The sequence below is a fragment of the Hylobates moloch genome, unplaced genomic scaffold, assembly GCF_009828535.3.
Source record: "Hylobates moloch isolate HMO894 unplaced genomic scaffold, HMol_V3 SCAFFOLD_2, whole genome shotgun sequence".
In the NCBI taxonomy this organism is placed as follows: Eukaryota; Metazoa; Chordata; class Mammalia; order Primates; family Hylobatidae; genus Hylobates; species Hylobates moloch.
Genome location: NW_026652277.1, coordinates 50,811,952 through 50,824,233, shown reverse-complemented (window position 1 = coordinate 50,824,233; position 12,282 = coordinate 50,811,952). Strand labels below are relative to the sequence as shown.

At 42.4% G+C, this 12,282-nt stretch overlaps 1 protein-coding gene across 1 annotated transcript in view; it reads right to left on the bottom strand.

Moving 5' to 3' along the window:
* Positions 1–12,282, bottom strand: part of RASGEF1B (RasGEF domain family member 1B) — a 632,849-nt gene that overhangs the window by 380,570 nt on the left and 239,997 nt on the right. The gene's annotated exons all lie outside the window — the stretch shown is intronic.

Sequence of the window (12,282 nt, the reverse complement as noted above, 5' to 3'; positions counted from 1 at the left end):
TTGAAGTTGTAGTATTTGGAGGTGCAATAAAAAATAGAGAAAGAAGCTGTAGGATTTTCTGTATTGAGGAGGGTTTTAAATCATTATATGTGAGGTTTAACAGTGTTGAGATACACGGAATGGCAGGTTATATGTAGAAGGGGCCAGGATTCCACTAACATGTTACATTGGACAATCAGCATGAAGATTAGAATCCCAGGATGGATGATTCTGGACACACAAAATTTTGAACTGTGCCTTCTAGATTCATCATATAAATTGATACCTGGAATCAGAGTTCAAGCATTAATTGTATAGGGAGGAATTTCCCTAATGAACAGAGTACGAAAACTCTGTAACTATTATGTGCTTCTCTGTGTTCTACCGTTTTAGTAAGGGCAGACCCATTGTAGCTGTGGGAAGGAGGCAGGTTCATGGTGAAATCCATCATAATGGCAATCTATCAGTCCTTGTGGATTAGGAGCAAATCTATTCTCCACTTTGGGATTTTGGATGTATCTGGTCTACGCACATTTGTTCCAATGACTGGTGTGTGTAGGAATGGGTCTTATCATTAACAGGGCTACCAAAAGTCTGTATAATCATGTTCAGGGTCTTGAGTGGTTATTAAAGGTCAGCCAGTAGTAATACGGCAATAAGGCAGAGCTGTAGTATTTGAGTTACCTGCTCATATACACAAATAACTAAGTGACAGATAATTCATTAAACAAGATCCTCCCATCTCTTTAATATCTTTTGGGGACCATTCTTGGGTAAGTCTGAATTTCAGCAAGTTCTCAGCATTTTCTGGCTGCTGGGAAATCTACCTGATTTCCTCCAAAAACAAAAATCTGCTATAAAAAGCAATACATACATCAAGGGAACCGAATAGAGATTCCAGAAGTAAATCCATGAATTTATAGTCAACTGATTTCAACAGACACCAAGAAAATACAATGGGAAAAAGGACAGTCTCTTCAATAAACAATATTGGGAAAACTAGATATCCACAGGCAGGAAAATGAAAGTAGACCCTCACTTCTCATCATATACAAAAATCAACTTAAAACAGATTAAAGACTTAAACATAAGAACTGAAACCGTGAAGCTACTAGAAGAAAATACAGGGGAAATAACACTGGTCTGGGCTATAACCCCAAAAGCACAGAGAACAAAAGCAAAAGTAGACAAATGGGATTACATCAAACTAAAAAGCTTCTGCACAGCGAAGGAAACAATCAAGAGAGTGAAGAGACAGCCTACAGAATGAAAGAAAGTATTTGTAAACCATACATCTGATAAGGGATTAATATGGAAATATATAAGGAACTCAACTCAATAAGAAGAAAACAACCCAATTTAAAAATGTGCGAAAGACCCAAGCAGATATTTCTCAAAAGAAGACATACAAATAGTCAATAAGTTTGTGAAAAAAACTGGTCAACATCACTAATCATCAGGGAAATGCAAATCTAAACCACAATGAGATATTATCTCACTCCTGTTAGAATGGCTATTATAAGAAAGACAAAGATAACAAGTGTTGGTGAGGATGTGGAGAAAAGGGAACTCTTGCACACTGTTGGTGGGAATGTTAATTAGTGCAGCCATTACAGAAAACAATATGGAGGTTCCTCAAAATATTAAAAATAGAACTACCATAAGATCCAGCAATCCCACTACTGGATATACATCCAAAGGAAATGAATGAAATCAGTATGCTGAAGAGACAGCTGCACTCCCATGTTTATTGTAGCACTATTCACAATAACCAAAATATGGAATCAACCTAAGTGTCCATCAACAGATGAACAGATAATGAAAATGTGGTATATATACACATATATAGAATACTACTCCACCATAATAAAGAACAAAATCCTATCATTTTCAACAACATGGATGAACCTGGAGGACATTATGGTAAGTGAACCAAGCCAGACACAGAAAGACAAACACTGCATGATCTCACTCATATGTGGAATCTGAAAAAGTTGGTCTAATGGAAGTGGAGAGCAAAATGGTGGTTATCAGAGGCCAGGGTACTTAGGGAGAGGGGGAATGGGGAGATGTTGGTCAAGGGACATATAATTACAGTTAGATAGGAAGAATAAGTTTAAGAGATGTACTGTAAAGCATGGTGACGATTAATGAGGACATATTGGATTCTTGAAAAAAAAGCAGAGGTAGTAGTAAGTATGTGCGGTAATACATTTGTTAATTACCTAGATTTAACTATTCCTCAAAGTATATGTACTTCAATACATCATGTTGCACACAATAAATATATGATTTTAAAGTCTGCTTAATGGCAGATTTGGCAGCTGCTAAATGAATTCAAAGACATAAGTTACATCTTTGATCTTCAGTGCATCTTTCAGAGTTTGAAACTTCTGACATTCCCTGATATTCTGGTTTATAAGAAAAGGCAGTTGACTATTCAGGTGTCAGATAGAGAGTGGATGTAAAGCGCCATGCTGGAAGACTGAAGCCCTACTGGCCCAGCTTAGTCAAGCCACCTGTCTGCTCCATGTTCTATTTGTATCCTGGAATAGTCATATTTGATAGACCTCTCCTAGGTAGTGTTTCCAACCTTTGGGAAAGTTAACATAACCTGGAACTATTTACTTTGGGGGCAAAAATGTTGCCACTGCATTGTTGGCAGCATGAGTTTCAATCAAAACAATCAAGGTAAGACAAGATCAGGCAAAAATTGTATATAACGTAGGAAGAGAAGCTCATTTTTCTCTCGTGTACCAGTCTGGGGTGAGTGTTTCAGGTTGGCTGTCAGCTCTGCTTCATTTGTTCTTTCAGAGCCTTGGGCTGACAATGGTTCTGCCAGCTTCAACATGTGGCTTCCAAAGCTGCCCTGGTCAGCTAGCAGGAAAGGTACAGAGAGGCCATGGAGAAGGCTGTTCGCTATCCTAACAGCCCCAGCCCAGAAGCAGTAAACATCACTTCTGCTTTTTATTAGTGAAACCTCAGTCTCATGAACCACAACTAACTACAGGAAGAGTGGGAAATTTAACTCCTGTCTAGGTAGACATGTGCCCAGCACACTCTATTACTAGGGAAAAAGGGATGAAAAGGTTTGGTGGGCAGATAGCCTAGCAGTTTCTATCATTGAACAAATACAGGTCAGAAGTCCAAATATTTATTGATGTCTTCCAGGTAAAATTCAGATCATTTATCAGAGGATCTCAATGAGAGTCTGACCTATTAGAATCATCTGGGAAGTTCTTCCTAACCACGTATGCACGAATCCTACCAGATACAATGACAGACTGTATATTTTTCTTGAGAGTTTAAGTAAGGATGGATATGTGTATTAGGTTGTGTATTTAGACAATATTCCTCAGGGTATTGTGAACCAAACACATGACTTCAAGTTGTCAGTCTGTGAAGCCCAGATGAGCTGGTTTTAGAGAGACAACTTCATGACTCAAGCTTTCTAAGGAGCAGATCTAAGAGATGCGAGTCTAGTTCGAAGAATCCCAGAGAGTGACAACGCTGAGGCCACATTAGAGGTGGTGTCAAACAAAGATCAATGAGGGAGGTGCCACAGCTTTCCAGATCACCTAGCAGTGGGGACCTGGAAGCAGTACCCATGCCATGGAGGAGATCAGGTTGGTAGCAAGCTGGGTCCACTTAACCAGGGCCATTGCATCAGAAAATATACTTAGACATGGGAAACCACTCACTCCCTTAATTCACTGGTTCTTAACTCTGGCTGCAGGTGAGAATCCTCCAAAGAGCTCTCAAATTTGCCACTGCCCAAACCGCATGCCAGAACAAATGAATCAGAATCTCAGCAAGAAGATGTAAGCTCAGGAATCTCCAGTTTATTAAATTTCCTCAGCTGTTTCTGAGGCACAATAAGGACTTACTGTTGCCTTAGCTTCTAACCTCAGGAGTAGAAACACATACCATTCTGCCTCCTTACTTGACCTCTCCAGCCTCCGTGGCCATCAGCAGAGCCATCTGCTGCTGTGTGCCTAAGTCTGTGTTCTCACCAGGCCTGTGTTTCCCAGGTGCAGGCCATAAAAGACAGTGGCAGCAGCTCCATCCAAGTGGGTGATGGAAAGCCCAATCTCTTAGGAGGATTGTGATACCACCTGAGGAACCAGGCAAGGGTGGCCACCTGTCCTGTTATGGCCTAAAGGGGAATGAGTTCACCTGGAAGAGGCTGGGGCCTGAAGAGAAAGCTAAGCCAGCAGCAGCAGAGGAAAGGAGAGTCAGAAGTGTTGATGATCCAAGAGACACCCCAGAGGTGGACATCTATCTTAGGGGATACAGAGTCAGGAATTTAAATCTGGAAGATAAGAGCAATCAGCAAACCAAATGGGTCTGGGTCAAACAGAAGTGAGTTGGGATAGGGTTGGCCAGGGTTCCACATGATTTTTCTTTAATGCCATCCAGCATGTATGGTTTATATCGATGGTCCCCAACATTTTTGGCACCAGGGACCAGTTTCATGGAAGACAATTTTTCCACGGACCAGGGCGTGGGGAGGAATGGTTTCAGGATAATTCAAGTGCATTGGGTGGAGCCAAGATGGCCGAATAGGAACAGCTCCGGTCTCCAGCTCCCAGCCCCAGCGACACAGAAGACGGGTGATTTCTGCATTTCTGCTTGAGGTACTGGTTTCATCTCACTAGGGAGTGCCTAACAGCGGGTGCAGGACAGTTGGTGAAGCGCACTGTGCGCGAGCCGAAGCAGGGTGAGGCATTGCCTCACTCGGGAAGCGCAAGGGGTCAGGGTCAGGGAGTTCCCTTTCCTAGTCAAAGAAAGGGGTAACAGACGGCACCTGGAATATCGGGTCAGTCCCATCCTAATACTGCGCTTTTCCAATGGGCCTGGAAAACGGCACACTAGGAGATTGTGTCCCGCACCTGGCTCGGAGGGTCCTATGCCCACGGAGTCTCGCTGATTGCTAACACAGCAGTCTGAGATCAAGCTGCAAGGCGGCAGCGAGGCTGGGGGAGGGGCGCCCGCCATTGCCCAGGCTTGCTTAGGTAAACAAAGCAGCCAGGAAGCTCGAACTGGGTGGAGCCCACCACAGCTCAAGGAGGCCTGCCTGCCTCTGTAGGCTCCACCTCTGGGGGCAGGGCACAGACAAACAAAAACTCAGCAAGAACCTCCACAGACTTAAATGTCCCTGTCTGACTGACAGCTTTGAAGAGAGTAGTGGTTCTCCCAGCACGCAGCTGGAGATCTGAGAACGGACAGACTGCCTCCTAAAGTGGGTCCCTCACCCCTGAGCAGCCTAACTGGGAGGCACCCCCCAAGTAGGGACAGACTGACACCTCATTCAACCGGGTACTCCTCTGAGACAAAACTTTCAGAGGAACTATCAGACAGCTGAATTTGTGGTCTCACGAATATCCGCTGTTCTGCAGCCACCGCTGCTGACACCCAGCCAAACAGGGTCTGGAGTGGACCTCTAGTAAACTCCAACAGACCTGCAGCTGAGGGTCCTGTCTGGTAGGAGGAAAACTAACAAACAGAAAGGACATCCACACCAAAAACCCAACTGTACATCACCATCATCAAAGACAAAAAGTAGATAAAACCACAAAGATGGGGAAAAAACAGAGCAAAAAAACTGGAAACTCTAAAAAACAGAGCACCTCTCCTCCTCCAAAGGAACGCAGTTCCTCACCAGCAACGGAACAAAGCTGGATGGAGGATGACTTTGACGAGTTGAGAGAAGAAGGCTTCAGACGATCAAACTACTCTGAGCTACGAGAGGAAATTCAAAACAATAGCAAAGAAGTTAAAAATTTTGAAAAAAAATTAGAAGATTGGATAACTAGAATAACCAATGGAGAGAAGGGCTTAAAGGAGCTGATGGAGCTGAAAGCCAAGTTTCGAGAACTACGCGAAGATTGCAGAAGCCTCAGTAGCAGATGCGATCAACTGGAAGAAAGGGTATCGCTGATGGAAGATGAAATGAATGAAATGAAGAGAGAAGGGAAGTTTAGAGAAAAAAGAATAAAAAGAAATGAACAAAGCCTCCAAGAAATTTGGGACTATGTGAAAAGACCAAACCTATGTCTGATTGGTGTACCTGAAAATGATGGGGAGAATGGAACCAAGTTGGAAAACACTCTGCAAGATATTATCCAGGACAACTTCCCCAATCTAGCAAGGCAGGCCAACATTCAGATTCAGGAAATACAGAGAACGCCACAAAGATACTCCTCGAGAAGGGCAACTCCAAGACACATAATTGTCAGATTCACCAAAGTTGAAATGAAGGGAAAAATGTTAAGGGCAGCCAGAGAGAAAGGTCGGGTTACCCACAAAGGGAAGCCCATCAGACTAACAGCTGATCTCTCAGCAGAAACTCTATAAGCCAGAAGAGAGTGGGGGCCGATATTCAACATTCTTAAAGAAAAGAATTTTCAACCCAGAATTTCCTATCCCGCCAAACTAAGCTTCATAAGTGAAGGAGAAATAAAATACTTTACAGACAAGCAAATGCTCAGTGATTTTGTCACCACCAGGCCTGCCCTAAAAGAGCTCCTGAAGGAAGCACTAAACATGGAAAGGAACAACCGGTTCCAGCCACTGCAAAAACATGCCAAATTGTAAAGACCATCGAGGCTAGGAAGAAACTATAGCAACTAACGAGCAAAATAACCAACTAACATCATAATGACAGGATCAGATTCACACATAACAATATTAACATTAAATGTAAATGGGCTAAATGCTCCAATCAAAAGACACAGACTGGCAAACTGGATAAGGAGTCAGGACCCATCAGTGTGCTGTATTCAGGAAACCCATCTCACGTGCAGAGACACACATAGACTCAAAATAAAGGGATGGAGGAAGATCTATCAAGCAACTGGAAAACAAAAAAAGGCAGGGGTTGCAATCCTAGTCTCTGATAAAATAGACTTTAAACCAACAAAGATCAAAAGAGACAAAGAAGGCCATTACATAATGGTAAAGGGATCAATTCAACAAGAAGAGCTAAATATCCTAAATATATATGCACCCAACACAGGAGCACCCAGATAATTCAAGTGCATTACATTTATCATGCACTTTATTTCTATTATTATTGTATTGTAATATATAATGAAATAATTATGCAACTCACCATGATGTAGAATCAATGAGAGCCCTGGGCTTGTTTTCCTGCAACTAGATGGTCCCATCTGGAGGTGATGGGAGACAGTGACACCCGAAGTGTATTTGCAGCCACTCCCCAGTGCTAGCATCACCACCTCAGCTCCATCTCAGATCATCAGGCATTAGATTGTCATAAGGAGCTCACAACCTAGATCCTTTGCATGCACAGTTCACAATAGGGTTTGTGCTCCTATAGGAATCTAATGCTGCCACTGACGTGACAGGAGGTGGAGCTCAGGTGGTAATGCGAATGAGGATTAGCTGTAAATACAGATGAGGCTTCATTCACTCACCCGCTGCTCATCTCCTACCGTGTGGTCTGGTTCCTAACAGGCCACGGACCTGGGGGTTGGGGGACCCCTGGTTTATAAGACAGATGAATCAGTTTAATTCCAAGAACTGAAAATGAGGTTGACAGTTACCCATTGAACTACTGGTGATGCCAGAAATGCAACCACGGGCGTCTCAAGTCTCCCCAGGCTTACCTGAGCTGTTCTATCCATGTGAAATGATATTTCCTCTCCCCACCAAGTCACCCTCCACAGCACATCTTCCATACCCTTTGGGTAGTTTTTTTGCTGCAAATGTTACTCCATTTACTGGACTGTGAGCCTCTTGCAGACAGCAATTTTGTCTTATGTGTTTTTGTGTTCACAGTGCTTGGCACATGACAGGTGCTCATGAACTATACATGAATGAGTGCTGCAGAAACAAAATACATGTCCAATTGTTCTGGGAAACAAAGGACAGAAAGCAGTTTGGAGAGTGGTGGAAGTCTCTGCTGCCAAGGTAACATGTGATAGGGGCCTGCTGAAGCACTTCCTGGCAAAGTTGGAGGGAAAGGTAGAAGGAACAGCATGTTGAAAGACACAGAGCAGTAAGAGATCTCAGCTAATTCAAGTGGCTTGGCACTACCAGTATTATTGCTCCTCTTTCCCCTTTACTCTAAGCTCCTAAAGCTAGCTAAGCTTTTGGTATTTGTCTACCTTAGGGTGGCAAGCTTTTTTGCATAAAAGTATCCTCCCCCACAGGTGATTCAAGAAATTCAACTATTCTCCTTTTTTACCCCTAAAGCACATTTCATGACAGAATATTTTTTCTCAAATAATTTTCAGAGTCATTTTTTATATCCTGCTTATCTTTGGTTGTTTCCTATGCCAGATACAATTCTTTGTTCTGAAATGAAAAATATAGGCCTACAGATAACATCATTCTCCCTTGCCAAGTCCTAAACCTATCTGTGAATAAATTTGTTTAAATACCACATTTTCTTCCATCTAGATGACCCACTATTTTTCCAATCTCTCTAGAAGCTAGTGTTTTGGTAAACAAAACAGAAGAATGAAGGTTCTAAAAGTCCTGATCCAATTTCCCTTGATTCGCTCATGCATGCAATAAACGTAAGCAGAGTGTTGACAGTGTGCAAAGGAGGCCCTAGTGGGTTTACAGTTTTTTAGCATCTAAATTTTTGGCAAGTGCTTCAAGGTCAGACTCTTAAATACTTTATTAACACAGCTGTGAGCATTTCCACACATTCACCCAATTTTACAGGGGCCACTCTTCTTTTCCAATGCACATTTTGCATAACATTGTAAGGCAGCAACAGGGGTTTTTCCCATTGCCTCATTTTTGGAAGACAAATCTTCAGACTGAAAGTGCAAACGATACCTTTATTACTTGGAAGTCCCAAAACTGTATGTACATGGTCCTTTCGTTTATCACACGAACAAATTCCTAACCATCCCTTGCAGCTGCAGCAGCAGCAGGGGTTCAAAACAGTCTGCCTGCTGTTTCACCAGTGTTTTGCACTTTGTATTTTGTACCCTCCTATTTGTGTGCCCTACAGTCTTCAAATTACCTAAATTGCACAATCATCAGATAAAAATTGTGCATTCACTTATTCATTCAGCAATCATTCATCTAGAGATTGCTTTGTATCCTCATATGATTATGTTATACCTTGGTTCCCTTCATTCATTTATTCATAATTCAATAGGCATTCATCAAAAACCGGCTCCATTCCAGGGTCTGGTCTGGGTATGTTGGGAAGACAGACATAAGAGTATTGCCATTCCTGCTCTTGAAGAGTTGGCAGTATATACGGTTCATCATAGCGTAATTCATGAAGAGGGGCACTGCCTCAGTTTCTCTCATTAGAAAGGGATGAAACATCACAACAAATTTTCCCCAATTGGCTCTTTCTGCTCTGTTCTTCCCTTCACAAAACCGGAACAACTTTTTAAATCTTTCCCTCCTGTCCTCCCATAGACCTCACAGAAAAGTCTTCTTTCTGCCTTCTCCTTTTTCTCCTCTTCCCCACCCTCACTGGAGGCAACCACATTAGTGCCCCTCCAGCAGATATACAGGTAAACCTCACAAAAAACTGTATATTGGGCCTAAATGCTATTACAATCATTTGCCACATAAGAAAATAGATGCTGAAATTAAGATACTTCCTCCAAACCACACAAGTCCATGATGAAACCAGATCCAAGGTCTTGATCTTGATCTTTTTACTACATCATGGTGACTCAAACATGATTTCCCTTGATCAATCAATATTAGTTTGAGAGAGCATATATAGTTACAAGTAGCTAATTTTCATAGAATCAATCTGATTTCAGTCTTTCTTTTTCTTTGGAGTTGTCTATTCCTTCACATAAAGTATATATATTTTTAAAATTCTGCTACAAATAGCAATAAAACATTAAGCCAAACTGGCAGGTTTTCCTGACCAGGCCATGAATTTACCTGGTATTCACTGATCCCACTAGAAGGAGTTTGCAGACAAAAGGCAACTTTTTAAATGCTGAGGTAGCAAGCTTGGTTTCAAGGATGTTGAATGGGTTGTTCAATAAGTGAACTAGCTTCCTTTTTTATGAATGGAGATCAAGTTAAGAATCTATAAACACTCTGGCTCTCTCAATCCTTTCGATCCAGACATTGTTGAAATGAGCAACATTACAGAGATAAGGAGCATTAAAAACAGAATGAATTTCCTCTGCCAGCTGATTGGTGTCTAGAGGAACAAAAAGACCAAAATTTTACTTAATTCACCCTCACACTTTTCTAGAACTGGAAGTCTGTGAGCACTGACTTTGGGTAGGTTATCAGAACATCCTAGCTAGTCAAGATTAGGATTCCCAGGCTCCCTGTTTATGAAACTGGACCACTGACCATCTGAGCATATACATTTAAAAACCAAGATACCTAAAAGCTGTTTTTGGATGAAAGAGAGGGTAGAAATTTTGGTGCAAGGGAGTTCAGCGGAAAAGAACAATATAGACAAGGAAGGAGCAGACAAGTATAATGGCGGGGAATGCTATGGCAAATATCTTTCCTCTTAGATTTGAAAACAGGTCTTGAGACCCACTGGGCAGGGTGGTAAGAACAGACACTGACAGCAGTGTGTTCATGAAGGAGTTTGTGAAACTCTGAGCACAAGCAGTGCTGGTTTGAGGCCTAAAGGCCCAAGTTCTTGGTAGAGCTGGTGAGCAACGTGTTCTCCCATTTCATCACTGAAGCACAGCAGCACTTTGCAGGATTACAGAACACGGTCATGCAGTGGTGGTGCCCACCCACCCACCAGACCAACAGGGGAGCAGTATTTTCACAGAAAGCCAAAGGCCAAGGCAGTGACAATCTTCCTTCAGGTAATTTTAGTTAGCAGATTTCCATGAGGAAACCTGAGAAGTAGATGTGAAAAACTCTTGGAGGCTTCCAGAAATACAGGACGTGAGAAACATGGCCAAGAACAGAGTTGACTACTTCAGCAGGTGGGTGCTAGGAATTGGCAAAATATAATACTCTTGATATATTTGTGAGAGCCCGGTGAGACCTGGGACACTCAGGTAAAACACTGGATAAAGCCAGAAATTCCATAGTTGATTATTTTGTAACTTAACAGGAAGAATTCAACTCAAATAAAAGAATAGTGAATGAAAGGAGTAAATGTAGTCCTGCTTAATAGCACAAAGATTCTGGGTTCTGACCTTCCTCTCAATCAGGCTGCCTTAAAAAATTAAAGGTCATTCTTCAAAATTTCTTTGGACACATTTATCCACCCCTTCTGCATTTAAGTAAGATTAACCCAACTGTATCACACAAAACTGAAGCTGCATTTGTAAAAGCTCCAGGTAGACCACAGTCCAGCAGAAGTCACTTCATAGACCAGCACCATCTGCTTCCTTACCTTTGTTTAGCTCCATCCCCGGGACTCCCAGGCCCTTGGCACAGGCAGAAGACCAGAATCCCAGCCAGGATTCCTCAGATACTTTGACCTTGGAGCTAAATCCAATCAATCCAGTGCTTAATGAGAATAAACTTGAGGATAGATGTGGCACTCTGACTGCTTCCTTCCCCAAGGAAATCCTTGAATGGGCAAAGGATGAGGTAAAATTCCAGTCACCCTGCCTGGGCACAAGGTCAGTGCTGCTGGCCCCTAGTTCTTATGAAGAAGCCAACTCCAAAGAAGAGGGAATGCAGTGTCCTGCTTTCTCCCAAGGGGTCTCTGAACAAAGAGGCAGCTTATCTGTAAGGAGTGTTCCTGTAGAAGTTCTAGAATCACTGTTCAGTTAGGACAGGAACTCCCGGGCTCTCACTGATAATGTCTAGAGTATGCAAGGGGAGCTGGTGGTCTTTCAAGACCTGAGAGCAGATCCAGTCCAAGAGGTACTGGTAACCACTGAGGAGGTGCAGCTCAATCAAAACCCCCAAGAAAAAGGACCAGGAAGCCAACGCACCCCACAGAACCCTCAGCAGACTTTGCCTTCCCCTTCCCTGAATGGAGGAGAGCATTCTAGAAGTGGAAATAGCTCATGCCAACAAGGGGCTCTGGTCAAAAAGATTCTTTATCCGGGTTCTATGAATCACAGTGGAGAATGGGGCAAAACTTATTATAATTGGTATAGAGCTTGCAACCTCACAGAGCTCTAGATTATAGTACTTATCTCTTACAGGCTATGAAAAGAAGTGGTACACTATTTTGGAGAAAATTAGAAAGGCTCTACTAAAGCTAAACATAAATATCTATGCCAGATGTCCCAGAAATTCCACTCCTATAGAAATGCCCAAGTGAAAGAGTGCTTGTGGCCACCAAAAAAAAAAGTACAAGAATAATCATCGTAGTGTTATTTACAATAGCCTCAGGAGAAGCAA